General features: G+C 45.8%; 1 long non-coding RNA gene across 1 annotated transcript; it reads left to right on the forward strand.

The window, feature by feature from the left end:
• The first annotated feature begins 220 nt into the window (after nt 1–220).
• LOC145520101 (uncharacterized) lies at nt 221–9,294 on the forward strand. Its single transcript, XR_014064215.1, has 4 exons — nt 221–404; nt 1,452–1,663; nt 5,589–5,802; nt 8,996–9,294. It is a non-coding gene; the product is annotated as an uncharacterized LOC145520101 (long non-coding RNA).
• Nucleotides 9,295–11,207: the final 1,913 nt, after the last annotated feature.

Raw genomic sequence — 11,207 nt, forward strand, 5'->3', positions numbered from 1 at the left:
GATTCCTGGGTCAGAAAGATCCCCTGGAGAAGGGATACACTTGAGTTTTTTATTTCCATCTTTGGTCTTTTCACATTATCGCATACCTTTACCACAGAGTGCAGTATCAGCATGCACTCCCCATACAATAATGCATGTGACATGAGACTGGATCACCATGGAGACCATGAACTTCATTGTCCATTGAGTTGTGAGCACACCTGATAGGGTAGGAAAATTCATTTGCTTGCAGAATGAGTTACTCTGTGATGGATGCACTCAGAAAGGGCCAGAGAAGTGAGCCAACATCAGAAGACTTACTCAGCCAGTTAGGGGACTCCAAGAAATCTCTTTAGAGTATTGAGGCAGCAGGGACGCTTGAAACTTCATGTATTGCATTCATCAGCTTGCCCAGAAGAATGAGGGTAAGAGGAAAGAGAAAGATCACATAGTTTCTCCTGAAGGATCCACACAGAATCCCATTTCTGCTATTCTTCTGTTGAAGGCTTTCATGGATATGGACAAAACCTAGTGATATTTGTTTCATGCTATTTAATAGGTAGACACTGGACAAAGATCTTTCTTCCTGCCTTTCAAAGTGAGGTAGAGAGAGCGGAGGTTTTGAATTCAGGCTTTATATTTTGCAGGTTTCAATTCCAGCATAGAGCCTTCTTTGCTATGTGACCTCAAGTTTGTAGCATGGTTTTCCTGTGCCTCAGTTTCCTCTTATGTACAGTGAAAAATGAGGGTTCCTTTAGTCATCAAAAAACTGAAATTAATGATACATAGGTTCTATCATCAAAGACCTCTCAATTTGTCAGTGAAATACTGACAAGTATTTCCACAAGAAATACTATTTTTCCGAGGTTGTGGAATGGAAGACTTCAAATAAGCGATGAAACTTAATTTGACTTTGGGGAAAGCATGCCAGTGTGCTAAATAAATGAGAAGGAGCATTTGGGGGCAGAAGGATCAGTATGTGTACAAGCACAGAGATGAACAAATTCACAATGTACTCTAGGATCTGTAGTAGCTGGGAAAAGTTGAAGAACAGGGGACATGTGATAAATGGACAGAAGAAGGAGGAGAAGGAGGATGAGGAGAAAAGGATAGAGGAGAAGAAGAGAGGGACAGATCACAAAGAAACTTGTAACCATATTAAGGGTTTTAGACTTTATTTTCACAGCATTGGGAGATCAGTGAAAGGTTTTCAACAGATGAATGAATGGGGCCCTAAGCTTTGTTAGACCCACTTTGGCTATAATGTAGTACAAGCTTGGGCGAATTGTGGCTCATGAGCCCAATCCATCCAGCTCCTGTTTTTCTCAATCAAATTTGGCTGTAACATAGCCATGTCCATTGATTTACGCGTTGTCAGTCACTGCTTTTGTATGCCATGGCGGAATCCCCTAGTTTTAATGGAGATCCTACGGCCACAAAACCTAAAATATTTGCTATCTGATCCTTTACAGAAAAAGTTCGTCAACTTCTGATGTAAGAGGATGGATTAAAGGACAGCAAAATCTGGTGAAAAAGAGCTTTGTTAGGAAGTCCTGCATAAACTGTTAAAGTCATGGCCTATAGTCTGAACTAGGCCGAGACAGTGGAGCTAAGAGAAGGGGAAGGTGTCAGAAGAGGTGAAATCAACAAGACTCGGTGACTAATTAGATGTGGAGGTGGAATGGTAAGAGGATTCTAGAACAACTCCCAGTTTCTAGCTTGGGCAATTGAATGGGTGTTGGTGCCAGTTGCTAAGATTGGGATGCCAAGAGGAAGAGCAGGCCTAGGGATGAAAAGGATGGTTCCAATTTGGACACATAGCTTTGGGACATCCCAGTAGAGATGGTAGATGGAAATGTGGGTCAGGACCACAAAAGAGTGATCCACTCCAGACATATAGATTTGGGAGTTGTCAGTATACTGATGCACAGATTACACAGGTATGTAGAATGGGGAGAGATGAGATGACTAATAGTGGAACCCATGGAAACATCAGTGTTTAAGAATGGGCATAGGGGACTTACCCAGTGGTACAGTGGATAAGAATCTGCCTGCCAATGCAGGGAACACAAGTTTGATCCCTAGTCTGGGAAGATTCTACTTGCTGCAGAGCAGCTAAGCTTGTGCACCAAGCTACTGAAGCCCATGTGCCCTAGAGCCTGTGCCCCACCGTAGGAGAAGCCACTGCAGTGGGAAGCTGGTGCATGGCAACAAAGAGTAAGTGGGAAGCTGGTGCATGGCAACAAAGACTAGTCCCTGCTCGCCACAACTAGAGAGAAAGCCCAGCAGCAGCAATGAAGATCCAGCACAACCAAAAATAAATAAATAAATGAAATTTATATATATATATAAGAATGGACATAGGAATAGGTACTTGGAAAGAAAATGGAAAAGAGTTACTTAAAAGTGGTCCCAGAAGGGATAAGGAAAAGCTGAACAAAGTAAGACAGACAAAGCAAAACTAATCTCCAATGTTCCTTAGGGAGAATGGAGGTGGGTCATAGCCAGGGGCAGGAGGGAGAAAGCGTGAAAGCAAGAAGGTTGCAAGGAAGCAGAAGATGAGAGAAGCTGGGCAGAAATAGCCTCCACTTCCTGCACATTTGTTAAGCACAGCACAGCACAGAGAGCATCCGAAATGCCTGAGTTCATTTCATCTGCCGTAACTGCATCTTAATGGTGATTCTCATTTTACACATGAGAAAACTGAGACGTAGATACCTAGAAACTCACTGGCAGTTGCACCGCTGGTGAATGGTATAGTGGGGATTCTAACGCCCAGATCAATGCCCTTGAACCCTCTGTCAGGTGACACACCTCCATTCTACTGCACTAACTCCTTGCAAATACCAATTGTCATCAAAGACCAGCTCCAGTGCTCTGTCTTCTGGAATGACTTCCCACTCACCTGTTCCCTTTCTGTGCTGGGTCAGCACAGTGGGCTCCTTAGGCAGAATTGTATTAATGTTAGGTCAAGAGCATTGACTTGGAAGCCTTACTGCCTGGGTCAAATCCTTATAATCTCTGCGACCTCCTCCACCCAGGCTCCTTGTGCTTCCTTGTATAATGATAAAATAGGGTCAACAAGAGTCCCTACCATAGAGTTGTTGGTTCATGTAAAACTTAGAACAGGACCTAGTTCATAGTGAACAGTTACTAATGACAGCTCTCCAATCATGACAACTCAGGATGTGACTGGTGCTACTCTAAATACTTTACATAGATTAACATTTAATCCTACAATACACTTTCAGTGAAAGCATGACTTTTATTTCCATTCTACACACAAGGAGCTGAGGCAAAAAGAGTTTAAGTAACTGCATGAAGGTCACATGGCTCAAACAAGGCTTTGGTAGTGTGGGTAGTCTTCTTATCCCAGTCCTGGTCCCATAGAGTCAGTGTTTCTCCTACTCATCCTCTGCTCCAGCCCTCACCCGGCACTGCGGTTCATTGTGCACCTGTTGATCCATACACAGGTCTGAGCGGGGAGCTGCCGTTTTCCCCTTTGTAACCCCAGCAACAAGGAATGATGCTTGACGCTTGGTAGATACTCAGGAAATTTTTCCTGAGTAGTCATGTGTGGATGTGAGAGTTGGACCACAAAGAATGTTGACTGCTGAAGAATTGATGCTTTTGAACTGTGCTGTTGGAGAAGACTCTTGAGAGTCCCTTAGACAGCAAGGAGATCCAACCAGTCCATCCTAAAGGAAATCAGTCCTGAGTGTTCATTGGAAGGACTGATGCTGAACCTGAAACTCCAGTTCTTTGGCCACCTGATGCGAAGAACTGGCTCATTGGAAAAGACCCTGATGCTGGGAAAGATTGAAGGGAGGAGGAGAAGGGGGCACAGAGGATGAGATGGTTGGATGGCATCACTGGCTCAATGGACATGAGTTTGAACAAGCTCCAGGAGCTGGTGATGGACAGGGAAGCCTGGTGTGCTGCAGTCCTTGGGGTCGCAAAGAGTTGGACACGACTGAGTGACTGAACTGAACTGAAGCAAACTCCTCTTGAAGATCTTAAGCTGAATCCATTTGGTTTCAGCATGGTGGGTGCGTCTAGTCTCACACCAGGATACCCCACTCAACTCTTGGAACGTGCCCCCAGCCAGCACCTGGCATTCATATGTTCTTTTTGCCCTAAAATGATCACCACTGTTTAACCCAGGACAGTAAAATCCGTTGGAGGGTCTTGGATTGGCAGCCAGTCCTCATGCCCTCTGGAAGGCTGACCTCACCAATGCTAACTTCTCAGAAGCTTCCAGAATGCACTTACAAGCAGCATCAGAAGCCAGACCTGCAGCTCTTGGGCACAGGTGCTCTGGGACCAAGCAACCTGTCTCTAGGGGCTTCCCTGGTGGCTCAGCTGGTAAAGAATCCATCTGCAATGTGGGAGACTCGGCTTCGATCCCTGGGTTAGGAAGATCCCCTGGAGAAGGAAATGGCAACCCATTCCAGTGTTCTTGCTAGGAAATCCCATGGACAGAACAGCCTGGTGGGCTACAGCCCATGGGGTCGCAGAGAGTCAGACTTAGTGACTAAACAGCAACTGTCATGTCCCTAGCTCCCTACCCTGTTCATCTTCACTCCCAGTGGCTTTCTGCTCCCTGGAAGGCCATCCTCCTTCCTCTCTGCAGGGGGTGACTTGCTCCCACTGTGGTTCTCAGACAGTCAAAGGCCCTTAGCCTCTCATCAGAGGAAGGAAATGTGCTCTAGTGGTGGCTTTTCCTTTGTGACCCTCCCAGGGGAGCACTTAGCCTCCCCACTGGGTTGTTTTGCATGGGGTTCTGCACTGATGGTTAAGGCCAACTTATGGGACCCTGAAGGCAGGTGGCTGGTACTCAGCCTATTCACCTCCTGGAGGTAAGGGGTTTCTAAATCTACTTCACACTGTTGGAAACACTTGATTTTTGTTGGAAGGGATCTGCAATTAATAGGAGACTCCCAGTGAGGGGGCGTGGGCAGAGTAGGAGAGGGACAGCCCCTTGCAGATGGTCCCTTGGGTTCTAAAGCTGAAAGGTACCTTGAGGATCTCTTAGTCTGGTCCTTCTGTGAAAAGCATTGCCCTGGTAGGCAGGCTGTGCCTGGCTATATGACCTTATGCAAGTCCTTAAACCTCTCTGAGATTTTCCCATTTATGAAATGGCTTTTTTAGCAGGGATGGTCCAATCACAGAAATATATGTAAATGTGTATGATTAGGATTTTTTTTTTTAACTTCAGGTCTTGAGTTGTATACATGCTAGTTACTGGGAATATTACCATAGGAAGTTTGTTCTCTCTAGGTGTGTGTGTGATGAATTTGATGAATGAATGATCATTCTTGTGCCTTAGTTTCTTCTTTTGTGAAACGAGACAAGGCTAAGTACCTACCTCATAGCGTTTCTGTGAGCTTTAAATGTCTTTCTGCATGCACAGCTTTTAGAAAAATGCCTGGTATAGAGTAAGCACTCAATAATTGTTATTGATGGCAGGGAATTTTCTTGCATTTATTTATCAAGCATGGTGATGCTCGATAAAAACATGTGTAATGAAAGAAAGAGAATTTAAAAACCAAATAACAACCACAAAATACCTTAGTATACTTAGGCAATGTCTTCCTTTTTGTTAGCAGAGCTCGAACTTGGATTCCAGTGCCAACAAATATGTGTGTGACGTGTGAGTTCTCAGGGAACGTCTGGGAAGATTCCTTGTGGTCCTGGGTGCCCTGTGCCCCCAAACATCTCTGCCTCCCATCACTTAAGGAAGCTAATGGTCTGGAGCCAGAGAATGCAGACTTACACTGAGGGGTACTAACTTCCAGCTGCAATGGAGATGCACAGAATCTGGCAAGTGCTGTTTCACTGTAGCAGTGGCTGCTGTCCAGATAAGTGCTCCTTATCAACTGGACTCTTTCTGATCCCCAGATGGCCTGTGCAACCCTCCAGATTTGAGGAGCTTTCAGAGAAGTGATGAATTCACTTCACAGTTCCGGTCTGTAGCTCCAAGTCCCCTGTCTCAGCTGTGTGTGCTCTGGGCTTTGGTGGCCCATTCCTCTCTGTTCATTCTGCCACTTCAAGGGGGCAAACTCCATGATCCTGGCTTCTCTGGATGATGAATCCTCTCCATTACAAACAGTCATTTGGGGTCAGTGGTTCTGCTTCAGTGCAGATTCCTTACGCTAATAATCATGTCCGGCAGCTCCTGGAGGCCAGTTGTTTCTCAGCCAGAGAGCAGAAGTATCTATACCCCATGTTTTTACTGAACGGTGTGAAGAAAAGGGCTTCTCATATGGCCCTAGTGGTAAAGAGCCTGCCTGCCAATGCAGGAGACACAGGAGGTGCGGGTCCCATCCCTGGGTCAGGAAGATCCCTTGGAGGAGGGCATGGCAACCCACTCCAGTATTCTTTCCTGGAGAATCCTCATGGACAGGCTATAGCCCATAGGGTTGCGAAGAGTCGGACATGACTGAAGCGACTTAGCACATGAAGAAAAGAACATGGTTTTTGGAATTATACCCACTTGGGTTTGTGCCTTTATGCAAATCTTTTACTTCTTAAAATCTTGATTCTCTCCATCTGCAAGATGGTGGTTCCAGGTAACTCTGAAAATAATGCATCCAGCGATTCTTAGCACGGAGCCTGGCATGTAAGTGAGGCATAACAAAAGGCAGCCACTATGATTGATGCAAGCAAGTAAACAAATTTGCTGCTGCTGCTGCTAAGTCGCTTCAGTCGTGTCCGACTCTGTGCAACCCCATAGACGGCAGCCCACTAGGCTCCCCCATCCCTGGGATTCTCCAGGCAAGAACACTGGAGTGGGTTGCCATTTCCTTCTCCAGTGCATGAAAGGGAAAAGTGAAAGTGAAGTTGCTCAGTCGTGTCCGACTCTTAGCGACCCCATGGACTGCAGCCTACCAGGCTCCTCCATCCATGGGATTTGCCAGGCGAGAGTACTGGAGTGGGTTGCCATTGCCTTCTCCAAAACAAATTTAGCCTAGAGCAAATGCAGCAAACTTTGTCTGTAAAGGGCCAGATGATAAATATTTTAGGTTTTGTGGGACTAGTCACTGTTGTAACTAATGAATTCTGCTGTATGAAAGTGGCCATAGACCATTCTTAAATCAATGAACAGAGCTGTGTTCCAATAAAACTTTTTTTGTAAAGAGAGTCTGCTGGCAGAATTTAGCTCTTGGTTTGTAGCTTTCCCACACAAAGAGACTGAGTCCTGCAATAGCTACATGTTCTAGCCACTAAGAATATTGTATCTGTTTTACTTTTATAGTAGATATTTAATTCTTCCTTGTGCAATAGAGAGCCTCAGCTTGGAAGCCTAAATCGTCTTTGTCTCTGGATTCAGCTATCCCAGGGCACATACTTGGAGTCCATTTTACCCATGGAATCAAGGTTCTGTATCAAGGGAATGTAAAAGTGTACCAGCTTGGCTCAAGGATGTTTATTAATGTTAATAAGAAAAAGTGGTTTTGAGTATATTTGTTTCTGGAAGGCCAGGGATGTGTCTGGCTTATCTATAGAGCTGGCACAGGGTAGTCAGTCTTTGGTGAGTGAATTCAATAAACAGATCTTAAATAATTACCTTCAGTCAGATTTTGAGACTCTTGCTAATTAGATGGAAAGCTTCCATTTGAGATTCATAGCAACTGTTCATGACCAAGTTATAAGGCCATGTAGGGTTATTTGTCTAATGTGCTCCCAATACTTCATGGCATTAAGGTTAGCGCCCACACAATAGCAGAGGGTGGTGTTCCTTGAGATCATAGCAGATACTTTCCAAATGCAGCCACACCAATGTATATGCCTTCCCACAGTCCTGGGTGTTCATTGGAAGGACTGATGCTGAAGCTGAAACTCCAATACTTTGGCCACCTGATGTAAAGAGCTGACTCATTGGTAAAGACCCTGATGCTGGCAAAGATTGAGGGCAGAAGGAAAAGGGGAAGACAGAGGATGAGATGGTTGGATGGCATCACTGACTCAATGGACATGGGTTTGGGTGGACTCCGGGAGTTGGTGATAGACAGGGAAGCCTGGCATGCTGCGGTTCATGGGGTCGCAAAGAGTCGGACACGACCGAGCGACTGAACTGAACTGACACGTTCTTATAACAATGTGATATTAACACTTTTCCACTAATACATGGACTTTATGTTCCCTCCCTTTGGACCTGACTGGAGAGAGCTTTGTAACTGCCTTGATCAATAGCATGTGGCAGAAGTGAGGTTGTACGACCCCCAAGGGGAGTTTATAAAAGTCAATATGGTTTCCATCTGGTTTTCTTCTCACTCTTAGGACCCTTGTCCTTGAAACCCATACACTCTGTTGTAAGGAAGCTCAGGACACATGGAGAAGCCACATGGAAGTGCTTTGGCTGACAGTTTAGCTAAACCCCAGCTGACCATCAATGTCAACGTGTGGGTAAAATGAACTTTCAGATAGTTCTGGGCCCCGGCCATTGAGTCTTCCAGTCAAGGTCTCAGACATCATGAGGGAGGGATTAGTGCCCTGTTCAAATCCCTGTCCAGAGAGAGATCACAAGTGATGACTGACCTTTTTTTTTAAGCTGCTGAGTTTGGGGTAACTTGTTATGCAGCATTAGTGAACTAATGTAAAGATAAAGCAATTCTTCACTGCTCTGATGGTCCTATTACATCACTGAGGACTTGAGAGGACAATAACTTTGGGAAAAGGCAGTGGGCACCATCATTCATTCATTCATTCATTCAGTACCTCCTCTCTTCCAGGCTCCATGTAAGATTCTAGGGAAACATAGATGTAGATGTCACTTCAGCTTCTACACCTGAATAAGTCATCATATACAGGAGAAGACAGACTCTAATCCAATAACTAAATTTGCAAACTAATAAGGCCTTTAAGGAGACTGTAGAAAGTGCAGCAGGAAACAATGAAGGGAACCATTATTTTTACCTGGAGAATTGTGGAAATGTTAGGGGAAGCATACGGACTGAAACTGCCTGCTCTGGCCACGCACTACAGTAACTATCTGTGTGTTATTTTATGACAGGAGGTCCTGGTAAGCCACCACCAACCGGAAGAGTTCAGGAGAGGTCACAAGGAGATGCCACGCATCCTTCCACTTCCCAGAATCCTTCTTGCTGGCATCTATCTTGGCTGAACAATGCATGTGCCACCAGGAAAGACCCTGAGTCAGAACGATTGGCCAAAGACAACCCAGAAATTAATCCCATCACCATAAAACCCGAGACTCCGAACCAGGTGGAAAAGCAATTCTCCTGGGTTTCTTTACCCTGCTGCTCTCTGCCCGGGTGCCCCTTCCCAATGAAGTCTCTTGCTTTGTCAGCATGTGTGTCTCCTTGGACCATTCTTCTCTGAGTGTTAGACAAGAGCCCACTCTCAGGCCCTGGAAGAAGTCCCCTTACTGCAACAGAAAGGCTCTACACAGAACGTGACTCTCAGTTGGGTTCTGCAGGAAGAATAGGAGTTTTCTATGTAGTCAGGCAGGGAGCTGAAATTCTAGGCAGAAGGAACCCTGTGCATCAAAGTCTGCAGGTAGGAAGGAGTCTGTAGGGTTGGGGGAATCAGGCAGCTCAAGTGGAATTGAAAGGAATGTTGGAAAGAAAAGAAACAGGAAATGTAAAATGGAGTCCTACTGTGGTGAGCTCTCTGCGGCTATTCTGAGAACATTAAAATTTATTCTATAAGCAACAAGGAGGCACTAGAGTATTTTAGATGGGCTATTTCCCAAGAGCTTGGAGGGAGGAGAGTTCAAAGCCAAGGATTGCAGTTTGGAGGCTGTTATCTCTGAAGGGACCCTGGAGGGAGGGCTGAGCAGAGGCAGGCCTGCAGTGCAGGAGAGGAAAAGATGGGTGTATGAGATAGTTTAGAGCTGACTCTAACATGAGAAGAGCCAGGGCGAGGAGGCATCCCCAGGGCCTGGTCTGGGTCATGGGGCAGAGACGGTGAGCTCACCTTCAGATCTGTTAGGTTTGAGCCTCATAACTGGAAACATCCAGTAAGGAGTCCCCGTGGGATCCTAAGCAGAGATCTGGGCTAGAGATAGAGCGCTGGGAGTTGTCGGCTTCGAGGTATAATCAAAGCTGTGGGAGTGGATGAGGTTACTGAGAACAGCGTTTCTCAACTTCACACTGAGGGCATGTACTGTTTTGGTAAACATAAGCCCCCTACCCTCCAACATCCCTTGAAACACAAACTGATAGAACTGCGTGAGTACAGCTGAGTCACTGCGTCTTTCATCACCAAGGGGATTTTGCTGAGTGTAAGTTTCAGAGGTTTGTATTAAAAAACAGACATCTCAAAACAAACGGGTGGATATAGAGAATAGAGTAGTGGCTACCTGGGGGGAAAGGGTGGGGGTGGGGGTGAAACCGGTTAAGGGCGTCAGCTGTGTGGTGAGGGGTGGAAACTACACGTTTTGGTAGTGAGCATGCTTTCAGGTGGGCTTCCCCATCTGCTCCGTGGGAAGGAATCCACCTGCCAATGCAAGAGATGCAAATTCGATCCCTGGGTGGGGAAGATCCCCTGCAGAAGGAAATGGCAACCCACTCCAGTTTTCTTGCCTGGAAAATCCCATGGACAGAAGAGCCTGGCAGGATATAGTCCATAGGGTCTCAAAGAGTCGGACACAATTTAGTGACTAAACAGCAACAACCCTGTTGGGTACACAGAACTTGAAACAATACTGTACACGTGAACCTTAAACAGTGTTATATAAACCTATACATTAAAAATAAAAAAACTCAGACATCTCTTTCCTTTATTAAATATTAACTTACTATTAAATATGCTTTTTCAAAATGTATTTATCCTATCTTAGCAATTCTGATATATACAGCTGTCATTTTGCTCTCCCTGCTCCTCCGGAGGCCTAGGTTATGCCAATTTTTAAAGGGAGGACTGGGAAAGATGATTGAAAGAAAAACAGGAAGAAGGGGCAGGGGGGTGGGGACTAGAGGGGAGGAAGTAGGGAGGAGGGGGTTTCTAGGGTTTGGTCACCTGCGCCAGGTACTGCAGAGGACCGGGGTGAGGGCTGCCCTGTGCGTGGCTGGCTCTGGGCGCACATGGCACTTAGGCTAATGGCAAGGCCGATGCTCAGGAGGATGGCGGTCAGGTCACCTCCTCTTTGCAAGGGGACCTTGACTGTACTCTCTGATGCTGTCACACAGCAGCTATTTCACAATTTAGGAAGCTGATTTCATGCACTTCTGAAAGTTCTGCCACATTTCTGGCAGTTAAAA

Source organism: Giraffa tippelskirchi, chromosome 1 (assembly GCF_054371585.1).
Source record: "Giraffa tippelskirchi isolate mGirTip1 chromosome 1, T2T-mGirTip1v1.2.pri, whole genome shotgun sequence".
In the NCBI taxonomy this organism is placed as follows: Eukaryota; Metazoa; Chordata; class Mammalia; order Artiodactyla; family Giraffidae; genus Giraffa; species Giraffa tippelskirchi.